The 17,204-nt window shown below is 34.8% G+C and overlaps 1 protein-coding gene across 4 annotated transcripts in view; it reads right to left on the bottom strand.

Moving 5' to 3' along the window:
* Positions 1-17,204, bottom strand: part of ZNF277 (zinc finger protein 277) — a 112,679-nt gene that overhangs the window by 51,799 nt on the left and 43,676 nt on the right. Inside the window, exon 2 of one of the 4 annotated variants that reach the window (XM_058724563.1) lies at positions 11,430-11,501. The exons of the other annotated variants lie outside the window; for them this stretch is intronic. The gene's annotated coding sequence lies outside the window, so the exon portion shown is untranslated. The remainder of the gene's footprint in view (positions 1-11,429; positions 11,502-17,204) is intronic. 4 annotated transcript variants of the gene reach the window in all.

The raw sequence follows: 17,204 nt of genomic DNA on the forward strand, positions 1-17,204 counted from the left end.
CTTCTCCCCAAATCTCTACATGTCAAATCCCATCTTGCTGTGTGCTTCTTGGAGGACATGAACTAACAAAGTAGGTCTAGGAGGTAAAAAGTCTTGAAATTCTGCATGTCTGAGTTTCCAGGTGATGTCAGTCTGCTTATCCACAATCATACTTTGAGTAGTAAGGTTCTATTTAGGGAACAAACCAGTCATGAATTCATATTTTATCTAAGTGTTAAAATGACAACCCTAGACTTTATAGTGTATCATTCCTGCCAAATAGATAAAAGCTGCTGGTGCTTTGAAGGATAAAGAAGAAGCTTCTGAGGTTTCTGTCCTCCTTAAGTCAAATGAGAAAGAAAAGCCCGTATCAACAAATAATTGACGAGAAGGCTTTCAGCCTTCCTTCATGGGGAATTGGAGAATACCTCACACATCACTCCTCCTTTAAGGAAGTACCCACACTTTGCTGTGTACACCACCATAATATCACTGCTAAAACTCTGAAAAAAAAATATAAAGCGGTAATTTGGTGATAAACTCGACCCAGATCAAATAAGTTTAGTTGTGACTCTTATCACACTGATAATCTAATTGATAATCATTATAAAAATTGGAATATGAAGATGGGCAGGGTTTTTGTAGTTTTTGTAGTTTTAACTTGCTATAAACAAGCTCCTAATTTCAAAAAAAAAAAACACAACAAACCCATTTCCTTTACAGTTGTCCTTTATTATATTAGTGTAATTTCTTTGATGATAGCTTTCTTTAGTATTTTATCAACTCTGGATATTTTCATGCCTGTTCTCTAAGCTTTTGATTAGAACAAACATCATATCTTTCCATAGGCCTCCAATGCCTACTCAATGTCATTTATTGTATCTTAGTTTTACTCTGGAAGTAAAACTTAAGAAGTAACTTTTATTTCTAAGTTCTTGAGGGTACTTCTCACTTAAACTAAAAACATGGCTTTCTACTTCCTAAGTAAGTCTGTCCCTTAATTTCTAAGAGTGCGCCCCCTAACAGATGCATTTGGAAAATGGAAAAGATTGGTTCTAGTCTTCTTAACAGCAATCTATCTCTAAAGCTCAGAGTAAGAACATAAGACCCTTATGTAAATACCCTTGGGCTAATAACTTATTATGTAAATTATTGTGGCCTAATATTTAAAAAATTAATTTACTATACAAGCACTAAGACTAGGGGAATACGGGAAAGGGAGATGAACTTCGGTGAGCATTGTTATACATTCTTGACACCACTGAGACTGCTGATGAAGGTGTGCTGAATTAGTACGCTCAAATATAGCTGGCAGGTTTGCCACAGCCTTTGGTATGGAGACAGGGTTATAAACACATTCAACCCTTAAACCTAATAAGTGCTTTGCCTAGAAATTTAAGGAGCTAATTTAACACAAGGAAAAAACTGTAAAAATGTTATTACAACATCACCTATAAAGCAAAGTAATAGAAACCACCTAGGCGTCATGCAAATGAAAAGCAGTTCTTTAAAATATGGCATGTATGTGCTGTGTATTATGCATGTGCTAAATGACAACTATGAAGACAATGGAGAAATATTGTAAAACATGTTTGAAATATATTAAAAAGAGCTTAATCCACAATGAACTGCACACAATTCCTCACACACACACAAACATACATGTACATACACCCACATATAAGTACAAGGCTTGAAAGAAAATATACAAAAAGAAAAACTATGAGAGATTTTTCTCTACAACCAACTTTCCCTAACACTGAAAAATTTTGAAATAAAAAGCATGTCTTCTGACAAGTTACTCAATGTGACTGTGACAGATAAAATTAAGAGAAAGAAATAAAGCAAGTATAATTTTATTTGGCTACTAAGTCTTGACATTTTAAGATGAAAAATTTTGATTACATTTATCATTTAAAAAGTGAGCACCTGCTATGCACAAAGTGTATGCTAGACACTACCAAAACTACAAAGATTATTAATATAGAATCCCTATCCTGAAGAAACTGTTAGTCTAGAGGAAAATAGGAGAAAACTATACAAATAATTATAATACTATTCAACATATGCAAAGTTGAGGGTTAAGGGATATGGAAGGAAAAAACCTCAAATCAGGAGAAATGAAAGAGAATCTTCATGGAGTCTTCTTGAAATGGTAAAGAATTCCAGCAAGTATATATATAGATAGTTAAAAAATCAAAATAGTCCAATTAGTGCTAGAGTCTAGGTAGGAAAAGGCAGCAAGAGTAGATGGATCACATGTTGGTGCACCTTAATGCTGGTCCAAAGATTTATATTTAAATTTGGAAGTGGTGAGGAGATTCAGAAGGTCTTTAATTAAGGAAGTAATATAAGGTCACAAAACAAATCTTATTACAATGAAAATGCAACAAACTTACAGGATGAAGCAAAAAAATAGGACTAATAGGGAAGCTTAGAGCGGCAAATAAGTTAAAAGGAAGAAAGATCTCATAAACAACCTAACTCTGTAACTCAAGGAATTACTCAAAGAAGAACTAAGCTCAATGGTAGCATAGGGGAGGAAATAATAAAGAAGGACAGAATGAAATAAAGAATAGAAAAAAATTAACAAAATTAAGAGTTGTTTTGAAAAAGTAAACAAAATTGACACACCTTTAGCTAGACTAAGAAAAAATGAGAAAAGACTCAAAATCAGGTATGAAAGAAGGGGAAATTATAACTGATACCACAGAAATACAAGGATCACAAGAAATGGCCATGAATAATAATATGCCAGCAAATTGGGTAACTTAGAAGAAATGGATAAATTCCTAGAAACATACAACCTGTCAAAACTGAACCATGAAGAAATAGAAAATCCGAATAGCCTTATGAAGTGATTGAATCAGTAATAAAAAAAAAAAACCTTCTAACAAAGAAAAGCTAAGGAACAGATAAATTCACAGGAGAATCTACCAAACATTTAAAGAAGATGTAGTGCTAATCCTTCTCCAAAACATAAAAGAGGAGGGAATACTCCCAAACCTGACCAAAATCAGACAAATACATTACAAGAAAAATAAAATATCCCCAATGAATACACATGCAAAATCCTCAACAAAACACTATCCAAATTCAACAGTGCTTTAAAAGGATTATACACCATAACCAAGTGGGACTTAACCCTGGGAGGCATGAATCGTTCAGTATATAAAAATCAAATCAATACGATACACCACATTAGCAGAATGAAAGATAAAAATCACATGATCATCTTAATAGATGAAGAAAAAGAATTGGACAAAATTCAATATCCTTTCATGATTAAAACACTCAACAAATTAGGAAAAGACAAACACTTCCCCAACATAAAGAAGACTATATATGAAAAGCTCACAGTTAACAACATATTTGACTGTGAAAAACTGAAAACTTTCCCTCAAGATCAGTAAGAAGACAAGGATGCTCACTTTTGCCACTTCTATTTAACAGAATACTGGATGTTCTAGCAAGAGTAATTAGGCAAGAAAAAATAAAAGGCATCCAAATCAGAGAAAAAGTAAAACCATCTGTTTGCAGATGTCATGATTTTATATATAGTCTACCAAAGATTTTACACACACACACACGTGCACACGCACACACACACACACACACACACACACACACACACACCATTGCTTATAACTAATAAACAATCAGACAAGTTGCAGGATACAAAATCTATAAGCAAATATCAATTGTGTTTCCTGAAGACACAGACTAGACATAATGCCAAGATGGAGGTATTCACTTCAAAAGAAACAACAAGAAGAGGTCACAGCCAGGGATCTAATCAAAACAGATATAAGTAATATGCCTGAACCAGAATTTAAAGCAACAATCATTAAGATAGTAGCTGGGTTTGAGACTAGCATAGAAAACACCAGGGAGTCCCTTACCTCAGAGATTAAACACCTAAAAACTAGTGAGGCTGAAATAAAAAATGCTGCAACAGAGATGTAAAACTGACTGGATGTAATGACCACAAAAATGGAAGAATGAGAGGAATGAATAAGTGATATAGAAGATAAGATTATAGAAAATAATGAAGCTGAAAAGAAGAGGGAAAGAAAAATACTGGATAACAAATGTAGACTTGGGGAACTCACTGACTCCATAAAGCATAATAATATTCATATCACAGTAGTCCTAGAAGAAGGGAACGAAAAGAGGGTAGAAGCTTTATTTGAGCAAATTATAGCTGAAAACTTCCCTAATCTGGGGAAGGAAACAAATATCCAAACCCAGGAGGGACAGAGAACTCCCACCACAATCAATAAAGCAGGCCAACAGCAAGACATATCATAGTAAAATTTGCAAAATACAGAGATAAGGAAAGAATTCTGAAAGCAGCAAGGAAAAAGAAATCCCTAACCTACAATGGAAGACAAAATAAGTATAGCAGCAGATCTGTCCGCAGAAACTTGGCAGGCCAGAAAGGAGTGGCATGATATATTCAACTTGCTAAATGGTAAAAATATGCAGCCAAAAATACTTACTCCAGCAAGGCTGTTATTCAAAATAGAAGGAGAGATGAAGAGTTTCCCAAACAAACAAAAACCAAAGAAGTTCATGACCACTAAACCAGCCCTTCAAGAAATATTAAAGGGGATTCATTGAGTGGAAAAGAAAGACTGAAAACAACAAAGACTAGAAAGGAACAGAGAAAATCTCCAGAAACACCAACTTTACAGGTAATACAATGACACTAAATTCATATCTATTAATTAATAAATACCCTGAATGTAAATGGACTAAATGCTCCAATCAAAAGACACAGGGTATCAGAACAGATAAAAAAAACCCCCAAGATCCATGTATATGTTGTCTAGAAGAGACTCATTTTAGACCTAAAGACATCTGCATATTGAAAGTGAGGGGATGGAGAACCACTTATCATGCTAATGGACATCAAAAGAAAGCCAGAATAGCCATACTTAAATCAGACAAATTAGATTTTAAACCAAAGACTGTAACAAGAGATGAAGAAGGGCACTATAGCATAATAAAGGAGTCTATCCAACAAGAAGATCTAACAACTGTAAATATTTATGCCCCCAACGTGAAACACCCAAATAAATGTCAATTAATAACAACATAAAGAGACTCATCAATAACAACACAATTAACAGAGGGGACTTTAACACCCCACTTACAGTAATGGACAGACCATCTAAGCAGAAAATTGAAAGCAAACAATGGCTTTGAATGACACACTGGACCAGATGGACTTAACAGATATATTAAGAATATTTCATCCCAAAGCAGGAGAATACACATTCTTTCTGAGTGCACATGGAACATTCTCCAGAACAGATCATACACTGGGTCAGGCCTCAACAAGTACAAAAACACTGGGATCATACCATACATAGTTTCAGAAGACAATGCTATGAAACTTGAAGTCAACCACAAGAAAAAATTTGGAAAGATCACCAATACATGGAAGTTAAAGAACACCCTACTAAAGAATAGGATACTCAGGAAATTAAAGAAGAAATAAATACATTGAAGCAAATGAAAATGAAAACACGACAGTCTCTTACTTCAGAAGAGAGAAGTATACAGCAATACAGGTCTACCACAAGACTTTTTCACCTCAAATATACAACCTAACCTTACACCTAAAGGAGCTAGAAAAGGGACAGTAAATGAAGCCTAAGGCCAGCAGAAGGGAAATAAACATTAGAGCAGAAATAAATGCTATAGAAACAACAACAAAAAAAACCAGTAAAACAGATCAATGCAACTAGGAGCTTGTTCTTTGAAAGAATTAATAAATTGAAAACCCCCTAGCCAGATTTATCAACAAGAAAAAAGGACTCAAATAAAATCAAGAATGAAAGAGGAGAGATCACAACCAATACCACAGAAATACAAAGAATTGTAAGAGAAGGCTATGAAAAATTATATGTCAACAAATTGGGCAAACTGGAAGAAATAGATAAATTCCTAGAAAGATATAAAATACCCAAACTGGGGCGCCTGGGTGGCTTAGTCAGTTAACCCTCCGACTTCGGCTCAGGTCGTGATCTCACATTTGAGCCCCGCCTCAGGCTCTGTGCGGACAGCTCAGAGCCTGGAGCCTGCTTCAGATTCTGTGTCTCCCTCTCTCTCTGCTCCTCCCCTATTCGTGTTTGTCTCTCTCCCTCTCAAAAATAAATGAACATTAAAAAAATTAATAAAAAAATACCAAAATGTAAACAGGAAGAAATAGAAAATTTGAACAGACCCATAACCCACAAAGAAATTAAATCAGTAAACAAAAATCTCCCAACAAACAAAAGTCCAGGGCCAGATGGCTTCCCAGGGGGAATTCTACCAAACTCTGAAAAAGAGTTAATGCTTATTCTTCTCAAACTGTTCCAAAAAAATAGAAATGGAAGGAAAGCTTCTAAACTTACCCTATGAAGCTAGCATTACCTTGATTCTAAAACCAAAGACCCCACTAAAAAGGAGAATTATAGGCTAATATCCCTGATGAACATGGACACAAAAATTCTCAACAAGATACTAGCAAATTGAATCCAATAATACACTAAAAGAATTATTCACCACAATTAAGTGGGATTTATTCCTCGGCTGCAAGCATGGTTTGATATTTATAAATCAATGTTATATATCACATTAATAAAAGAAAGGATAAGGACAATATGATCCTCTCAATAGATGAAGAAACAGCACTTGACAAAGTAGAGTACCCTTTCTTGGTAAAAATCCCCAACAAAGTAGGGATAGAGGGAACATACCTCAACATTATAAAGGCCATATGTGAAAGACCCACAGCTAATATCATCCTCAATGGGGAAAAAGAGAGCTTTTCTTCTATACTCAGGAACAAGACAGAGATGTTCACTCTCCACTGTTAATTTACCATAATACTGGAAGTCCCAGCCTCAGCAATCAGACAACAAAAAGAAATAAAAGGCATCCAAACTGGCAAGGAACAAGTCAAACTTTCACTGTTTGCAGGCGACATGATACTCTATGAAGAAAACATAGGAGTCCACCAAAAAATTGCTAGAACTGATATATGAATTCAGCAAAGTTTCAGGACACAAAATCAACATACAGAAATCTGTTGCATTATATACACCAATAATGAAACAGCAAAAAGAGAAATCGTAATTGACCCTATTTTGACAACTGAACCAAAACCCATAGAATACCTGGGAATAAATCTAACCAAAGAGGTAAAAGATCTGTAGTCTGAACACTATAGAATACTTATGAAAGAAACTGAAGAGGACACAAAGAAATGGAAAAACATTCCATGCTCATGGGCTGGAAAATTACTGTTAAAATGTTTGTACTCAACCCAAAGCATTCTACACATTTAATGCAATCCCTATCAAAATAACACCAGTATATTTCACAGAGCTAGAACAAACAATCCTAAAATTTGTATGGAACCACAAAAGACCCCAAATAGCCAAAGCAATCTTGAAAAAGAAAAGGAAAGCTGGAGGCATCATAATTCCAGACCAAGCTATATTACAAAGTTGTAGTCATCAAGACAGTATGGTACTGGCAGAAAAACAGACACATAGATCAATGGAACAGAATAGAAAACCTAGAAATGGACCCACAACTATATGGTCAATAATCTTCGACAAAGCAGAAAAGAAAATCCAATGGAATAAAGGCAGTTTCTTCAACAGATGGTGTTGGGAAAACTGGACATAACATACAAAAAAAAAAAAAAAAAAAGAACCTGGACCACTTTTTACACCATACGCAAAATAAATTGAAAATGGATGAAAGACCTAAATGTGGGACAGGAAACCATTGAAATCCTAGAGGAGAACATAGGCAGCAACGTCTTTGACCTCATCTGGAACAACTTCTTACTAAACATGTCACTGGAGGCAAGGGAAACAAAAGCAGAAATGAACCACTGGGACTACATCAGGATAGAAAGCTTCTGCATAGGGAAGGAAACAAAAAACAAAACTAAAGGGAACCTATGGAATGAAAGAAGATATTTGCAAATGTAATATCTGACAAAGGGTTAGTACCTGAAATCTATACAGAACTCAGGAAACTCATAATAAGTAATCCAGTGAAGAAATGGGCAGAAGACATTAATAGACACTTTTCCAAAGAAGACATCCAGATAGCTAAGAGATGCATGAAAAGATGCTCCCTCATCATTAGGGAAATACAAATCAAAACCATGATGAGATACCACCTCACACCTGTCAGAATGGCTAAAATAAACAACTCAGGAAACAACAGATGTTGGCGAGGGTGTGGAGAAAGGGGAACCTTCTTGCACTGTTGGTGGGAATGTAAACTTGTGCAGCCATTCTGAAAAACAATATGGAGGTTTCTCAGAAAGTTAAAAATAGAACCACCCTATGACCCACTATTGCACTACTAGGTATTTCTCAAAAGGATACAAAGATACAGATTCAAAGGGGTACATGCACCCCTATGTTTATAGCAGCATTATCAACAATAACCAAATTATGGAAAGAGCCCAAATATCTATCAACTGATGAATGGATAAGAAGATAAGGAAGATGTGTACACACACACACACACACACACACACACACACACACACACTGGACTATTACTTAGCCATCAAAAAGAATGAAATCTTGCCATTTCCAACAACATGGATGGAGCTACAGTGTATTATGCTACGTGAAATAAGTCAGAGAAAAACAATACCATATGACTTCACTTATATGTGGAATTTAAGAAACAAAACAGATGAACACAGGGGAAGGAAAAAAAGAGGGAGGCAAACCATAAGAGACTCTTAAAGACAGAGAACAAACCGAAGGTTGTTGGAAGGTAGGTGGGTGGGGGATGGGTTAAATGGGTGATGGGCAATAAGGAGGGCACTTGTGATGAGTACTGCATGTTATATGTAAGTGATGAATACCTAAATTCTACTCCTGAAACCAAAAAAATAAAAAATAAAAGACAAAATAAAAGTGACCTTTTAAACAAATTAACCAACGAACTTCATGAATGTTGGCAATGTTGACACTATAAGGAAGTATTTTTAAAGATCCTAATTTTTATATTTTCTCCATTACAAAAATATTTCTTAAAGTAAAAAAACTCAAAACTCACTTCCTCCAAGAAAATGGCTTAAAAAAAAACAACAATGCACGGGCAAGAGTTAAATTCCACAAACCTGTAGTTACTACAGCAGTCTATTTTATAAAGAAACCTACTCTAAAGTGACCAAAGCAGTACCATTTTAGGTACATAACTTAAAGAATAATAGTGATATTTACATAATGATCATTATTGTGCCTGAAAAATTAGCATTACGCTGGTTTTAAATTATGTAAATTATAGATTATTTAGTTTGATCTTCCTAAAATTATGTAAACAAGGAGAAGCAGACATTATTATACATATTTCAAATTCAAAGAGGCTGACAATCAGAGGGAGGTTAGGACAAAGCTAATAGATTGGTGCCAGGATCAAAACTCAGATCTCCTGCTATTGATCTAGGACTTGCCCACTACAAACTCCTAACATTCCTGCATTAGCTATACACTTCACTCCTGCTTGAGAACTGTAAATACTCACTAGGGCACTAAGCCTCAGTTTTAATGATTAAGTTACAGAGGTCAAGAACTTTTCCGTTCCTATGTCCTAATTCTACCAACTTTCAATTGTGAAGAAGAGAGCCAATTGGCTATCCTCTCCTTGAATGCAAATATCTTACAGAGATTGGTCAAATTTTCTGCACAATCCACATCATATATAATAAACTTTCTTATAATGAAATAACTGGCACACTTGCTGATAATCTGAAATACACATTTCTGTTACATACTATAAAGATTAGTGACAGTACAACACAAAGCCAACTTATACTTTACTAGCTGAGAAGATATTAATGTGCACAATAAACACTTTTTTAACTGAAAATAATTCATATAATTAAATAATAATTCATATTATTTATTATTTATTAATGAATGAATTAATGAAGATAATATAATGAATGAATTATATTATGAATATAATAATTCATATAATTTATTTATTATTTATTATTGAAAATAATTCATATAATTAAAAGCATAGGAAAAGTGATCACAGTAAGAAATTATGTTATTTACAATCTCATGGCTGGCCACATATTTGTAGCTTTTAAAAATCTCCCTTAGGTAATCCTGATAACAGTGAAGATTGAAAATCAGGGCTCTAAGGCACACTGGTAAATGATTATGTTAATGGTAGAATTTCAGCTACTGTATGTAATCTTCAACCCTTTTACAACTTTATGAGTCTCTTCTTTAACTGCTAATATTTATAGAAGGGAGTATACCATATGCCTCTATTTTCCAAGTTGTATTTCACAAAATTTGACACATTTTTCTGCTCTCCTCCCCAAATCCCATGGTCAAATAAAAATCCTGTTTTGTTAAAAAAAAAAAAAAAATCAGTTACACTTCTACATACTAACTGTGAACCTTCTGAAAATGAAATTAATAAAATAGTTTCATTTAAAATAGTATCAAAAAGAGTAAAATATCTGGTGCATGGCTGGCTTAGTCATTAGAACATGTGCCTCTTGATCACAGGGTCATGAGTTCAAGCCCCAAGTTGGGTGTAGAGATTACTTAAAAAAATAAAATATTAAAAAAAAAAACAGTTAATAAAAAAGTAAAATACTTAGGAATAAACTTAAATGGGGCACCTGGGTGGCTCAGTGGGTTGGGCGTCCCACTTTGGCTCAGGTCATGATCTCATGGCTCATGAGTTCAAGCCCCGTGTCAGGCTCTGTGCTGACAGCTTGGAGCCTGGAGCCTGTTCTGATTCTGTGTCTCCCTCTCTCTGCCCCTCCCCACCATGCTCTTTCTCTCTGTCTCTCAAAAATGAATAAACATTAAAAAAAAATTAAAATACTTAACCAAAAAGGTAAAAGACTTGTACACTAAAATCTACAAAATAGCGATGAAAGAAATTGAAATACAAATAGTTGGAAAGATAGCCTGTGTTCATGGACTGGAAGGCTTAAAATATCAAAATGCCTACATTACCCAAAGCAATCTACAGATTCAATACAATCTCTACTATCAAAACCCCAAAGGGATTTTTTCAGGAATAGAAAAAACAATCCTAAAATTCATATGGAGCCACAAAGGACTCTGAATAGCCAAAACAATTTTGAGGAACAAAGAGAAACAAAGCTAGAGGCATCACACTTTCTGACTGCAAAACATAACACAAAGCTATAGCAATCAAAACAGATGGTGCTGGCATAAAGACAGATATACAGAGATCAAAGAACAGAACAGATAGCCCAGAACTAAACCCACACATACACAGTTAAATGATCTTTGACAAAGATGCCAAGACTACACAATAGGGGAAGAAGGATAGTATCTTTAACAATCACTTGTTAAAGAACACCAATGTTGTGTAAACTGGATATTTACAAGCAAAAGAATGAAATTTGACCTTACCTGATAGCACACACAAAAATCAACTCAAAATGGACTGAAGACTTAAATGTAAGACTTGAAACTATGAAAGTCCTAGAAGAAAACATAGGGAAAACCTTCATAATAACATTGGTCTTGCTAAAAAGTCCAGTCAACAAAAGACACAATAGGAAGTAGGATTACATCAAACTAAAAAGCTTCTGCGTAGCAAAGTAAACAATCAACAAAATAATCTACAGAATGGAAGACAACACTTGCAAACCATTAATCTGATAGGGGGTTAAGCATCAAAATATGTAAGGAACTCATACAACTTAACAGCAAAAACAAATAACCAGATTAAAAAAATGAGTAGGGGCGCCTGGGTGGCGCAGTCGGTTAAGCGTCCGACTTCAGCCAGGTCACGATCTCGCGGTCCGTGAGTTCGAGCCCCGCGTCAGGCTCTGGGCTGATGGCTCGGAGCCTGGAGCCTGTTTCCGATTCTGTGTCTCCCTCTCTCTCTGCCCCTCCCCCGTTCATGCTCTGTCTCTCTCTGTCCCAAAAATAAATTAAAAACGTTGAAAAAAAAAAAATTAAAAAAAAAAAAATATTATTCACAGTAGCCAAGAGGTGGAAACAACCTACAGGTCCATGAATGTATAAAGAAAATGTGGTATTGATATATAATGGAACATTATTCAGCCTTAAAAAAGGAGATTCTGACATATGCCACAACACAGATAAACCTGGAGGACATTATGCTAGGTCAAATAAGCTAGTCACAAAAGGACAAATGCTGTATGATTCCACTTATGTGAGGTATCTAAAGTAGTTGAATTCATATAAGCAGAAGATAGAATGCTGGCTGTCAGGGACTGGAGGAGGAGAAAATGGGGTGTAACTGTTCAATTGAGTACAGAGTTTCAGTCACACAAGGTAAAAAAGTTCTAGAGATCTGCTTTACAACAATGTACACATACTTAAAAAATACTATGTATTTGGTTCCAGTCTTGGACAAGTTACCGAACCTCTCCTACCCTGTTTCCATAAAATGGATTAACCATAATGCTCACCGATAGAACTGTTATGAGGATTAATTGAGGAAATTAATGTAAAGCACAGGGATATGCTCAGCGAAGGTTAGTTCCTACTGTTACTATTGATAATAGGTATGGCTGTAAGTTTAAGTATGGGCCTTATCTGCGTCCATGTGTATTAGAAGTTCCTAGGGATTAACTCAGAATATACATTTTATGGCCCTCACATAGACCTAAAGGATCAAATCATAGGAGAGTAGCACACATTTTTCAAGCACAAGCTCACTTCCTAACTATTTACTTTTAGGTCCTGATTATATTGTTGACATTCAGAGGCTTTTGCATTCTCTTGATCACTTTGTTATTTCCGTAGCACATTATAACAAAAGAAAATACAATGAGATTTTTAATAAAGAGATAAGGGAAGTTGCAGAAATTTATACTGATAGCCTGAGTTTTCTGAACACGGAGGTCTCTGGCCATACTGAAAGGCAAGAGCTTAGGGAAAAGTGGAAAAGATTAAGAACTACTACTATGGAAAAGGCAGTGTAGACACAAGATTAAAAAAAATGACAGTAGACTGTCCTGAAGGCCCAGATGAGGTTAGCTAGCTGCCTTTGAGACACATATATGTTTCAGGAAAAGATTTGTGTTCTATGCCTAAAAGCGGCTGATTTTTCTTATAATATGTATGTTCTGGGTTGTCAAATCATGTGGCTCTACAAACACATACACATATATACATAATGGTAAGATTCTTAAGTAGAATATTTTAGATACATCTAACCCTGTGCTGTCCAAAGAACTTTCTGAGATGAAGGAAATATTCTATATCTTCTCTGTCTAATATGGTAGCCTTTAGCCACATGTTCCTATTGAGTATTGAAAATGTGGACAGTGAGACTGGGGAACTTTAATTTTGTTTAGTTTTAAGTTAAATTGCTGTAAGTGATTATTGACTATCATATCAGACAGAGCAGATCTAATTAGTGCCAAGTGCTTACTGTTGGGTCCATAAGCACCTAGGTGATTCAAAGACTCAGGTCTGTGGAGTTCAATGTAAAACTGTATTCAAAATTATATGTATGTGAATTTTTCTGGGAAGGTCTTTTGATTTAATAGATTCTTAAAGAATTCTGGGGACTCCAAACAAGTTTAAAAACCACATATCCTGTCAATATATTTCTATCGTTTAGTCTAACATTTTTATTTATGATGTGTGTGTGTGAATAGTGTCCTTATGTTGGGATTTCAAACAATTAAATAACTAACTAAACCACAATTCTGCAGCAGGATTTAAATTATCTCACTTTGTAGTCAGAGCAGAAGGAGAAAGCCTGAAGGCAGAACAGGCATAATTATATAGGATATAGTATAGAAACTACAGCCAAATTCCCTGGGAAAACTGGTTTTTAAAGCTGGTTATCATAGTGCCTAAACTCTCCACCATTAAAGTTAACCCTCTGGACTATGTGTTTCTGGAAGTAAAATGTTACCTTTTACATAAATACAGGAATTTACTACCAACTGACAACAGTCATTATGGGATTCTTTATCGACGGGGATACATATTCCAGGAAGTCTCTAATAGGACCAGATTACTACATCTTGTCTACAATAAAGATTTGAGAAAAGGCAGCATGTTTTTCACATAGAATCAGGATTAACACCTCTCTTGCTCCTCAAAGATTTCTTTTTACATTCTTATTCTATGAAGAAAAAGTGTCTTAGGTATTAAGCTCTATAGCATATTCTATCACCTAATTATTTCTAATGAAACAGGTATGTTCAGTTTATACACAACCATAATCAACAGCAAAGATGAGTCAGAAAAAGACTGGACGATAATATGCGGCAACCAGCCCACTGTAATGTTAGAGCTGTTACCACATCCAGTCTTTCTAGAAATACTCAGAAATTGCTTTCTCATACATCTTCAAAGCACTATCAAATCCCCCCAGGATGGGCTTAGAGGTTGATTATTTGTAGATCTACTCTTTTTGTCTAGAAAATTCTCAATTAGTTTAGGAGCTACTAAAATATGTAGCTTAGGAGCAAACCACATAGTAGACTAGAGGTTGTAGAAATAGCTTGATTTCTAGTCTTACTATGGCTAATGAGAGAATACTGATTAAGCTCCTTTTCCTTATTATACTATAAAAACACTGCAGAGAAATTTTGGCTGCTGCCTCCCTTCCACGCTGCATTTCTCACTTTCAAAACTACCTAATAGTGAAAATGTGGTGATTTTCCTCTCAAGCAACTTCGGTGCACAACTGGGAAACTAAACGGTATACTGGTTTCATTTCTTGGCTATAGGTTACATGTTTCTGGATTATACATGATACCTTCTTATCTACTCCATAAAGAGGAATTAGCAATGTCTACTTTAATAATGCAGTAGTAACAATGTTACTTATTGCTTGAAATGTTTCCAAATAGCAGCAGCTGTTTGAAATATTACAAATTCATGACATTTTAGGAGGAAATAATCCTAGGAAGATAAAGCAAATGGATAAAAATAAAGCCTTCCTTATTAATATGATAAATGATTAATTTGTAGATTTAAATCAGACAAGATTTCTACTGTTAAAAATATCTTTCAAACATACATGGCTAAGTATTCAGTTCTGAAATATTTTAACTCTAATGTTTACTGCTAATGAGAGATTTAGAATCCAAAAGGAGTTGGAACAGAGGATAAATGACTATACTTTGCTATATGATTACTTTAAATATTTCTTCTACTACCTTCTACTACTTCTGTACATTATCAAAGATATTCTAGAGTATTTAAATATAAAGCTACTACAAATTCTTAGTTGATAGGGATAGGACCAGGAATGCTGGGGTTCTAAGTGGAATTCAATGAAATATGTAAATATATTTCATTCTAAGAAGTAATGGAAACAAAAGGGAACTAAGTCCTCAATTTTATCCCCTTTCACCAGCAGAGGACAGTAGTCAGGGGTCAGACATTAGGCATTTGGTAATCTAAATATGGAAATAAACAAAAAAAGTCATTAACATTCTGACCTCAGTTAAAGGTAAATTTGATTAACAAGAATGACTTACTGCAAACAATGCTGGTGATCCTGACAGGAGGGCCAATGTAACAAAAACATTGTCAATGTCAAACAAAAGTCTTTTTGTCAGGAATGAGGAAAGGACAAATTGGTGAACACTTGTTTGCTTATTTATTTACTTTAATGTTTATTTATTTATTTTGAGAGAGAGGGAGAGAGAGAGAGCACACGAAGGGGAGGGGCAGAGAGAGAGGGAGAGAAAGAAAGAATCCTAAGCAGGCTCTGCATTGCCAGTACAGAGCCTTGATGATGGGCTTGATCCCATAAAGTGGAGATCATGACTTGAGCCAAAATCAAGCACCCTTGGTGAATGCTCTTATGTACTGAGATCTCGGGGGGTAGGGGGTGGGGACATGGAATGAAGGAAGTACAGACTCTGGACTGAGAACGATTTGACTGGTGGGACACTTGGGTAGCTCAGTCAGTTAAGCATCAGACTTTTGATTTCGGCTTAGGTCACCATCTCATGCTTTATGGGAAGGAGCCCTGTGACAAAGCAGAGCCTGCTTGGGATTCTCTTTCTCTCTCTCTCTCTGCCCCTTCCCTGCTTGTGCTCTCTCTCAAAAAAAACCAAATAAACATAAAAAAAAAAATCTGACTGGATATTGGCCTGACTTATGCCAATAATAACAACAAACTGTCTCTAAATAAGTGGTGCCCAGGAGAAATTTCACAGCGCATCCATAGAGGTTGGGTTTGACCCACTTTAACTGATTTGATTTGACAGGCAATTACTTTGGAATTAGTATTCTAGTCAATATTTTAATGAAATGGGTTGGCAACTTGAAAAACATAAATCACCTATCTGATATTTCCTAATAAGTATAATTAGTGTTTCTGATAGAACCATAAATTTCTGATTTGTGAGACTAATATAGCTATCTCTCTACTTACAAACTTAAATAGTTATGTCATCTTTTTATTTTAGTATTTGATGTCTTAATTTATCAATTAAACACTTTTTAATAAATTGTTTTCATGAAAAAGGTTAAGAATGATAATCTTTTAGACACAGAAAAACACATTAATAAATATGGACTTTTCAAAAGTACCATATAACCATTGATTTAAACACTTATTTTAGAATGTTTGAATTCCTAAATATTTGAGATATATATTAGATATACTGAGATATATGTTAGACATTAAACATATATACTATAAATATATACTTATGTATATATACATTTGAGATATATATGTACATCTATTTTAGATATCAATTAGTTCCTTGAAAAAAATTGGTTTTTGTCTTTCCACTCAATGGAAAATGTTCTGTTTTGTTGACAATTCTACAAATGCAATTCTCTCTTTAAGTCCCAAACATATAAAGTCAAGTAGTTTCAAATCAGTATCTACGTTGAACGAATTTTTCATGCGGAGAAAAGTCATTGAGTATGTTTGCTGCTCTCTGGACAAACAATTCTGCTACCTTAAACAGAAAATACCACAACAGATTCTTAAATTGCGATAATATGCTAATTCTTTTTTGATCTTTGGGTGAAATGTTAAAATTATCAATTGCTAACTTAGTCTAACTTCTTTAGAAGAAAACCTATTACTAATACAATGGACCTTGGCCTTGATAGTATTTACTAGATTATTCAGCATTGGTTAAATCAGCTGAGATTCTATCTGCTGGATTTTAATTGTTAAAATAGTGAAAGACCTCTTTATAACAGCCTTCTCAGAAA

Source organism: Neofelis nebulosa, chromosome 4 (genome assembly GCF_028018385.1).
Source record: "Neofelis nebulosa isolate mNeoNeb1 chromosome 4, mNeoNeb1.pri, whole genome shotgun sequence".
Lineage (NCBI taxonomy): Eukaryota > Metazoa > Chordata > Mammalia > Carnivora > Felidae > Neofelis > Neofelis nebulosa.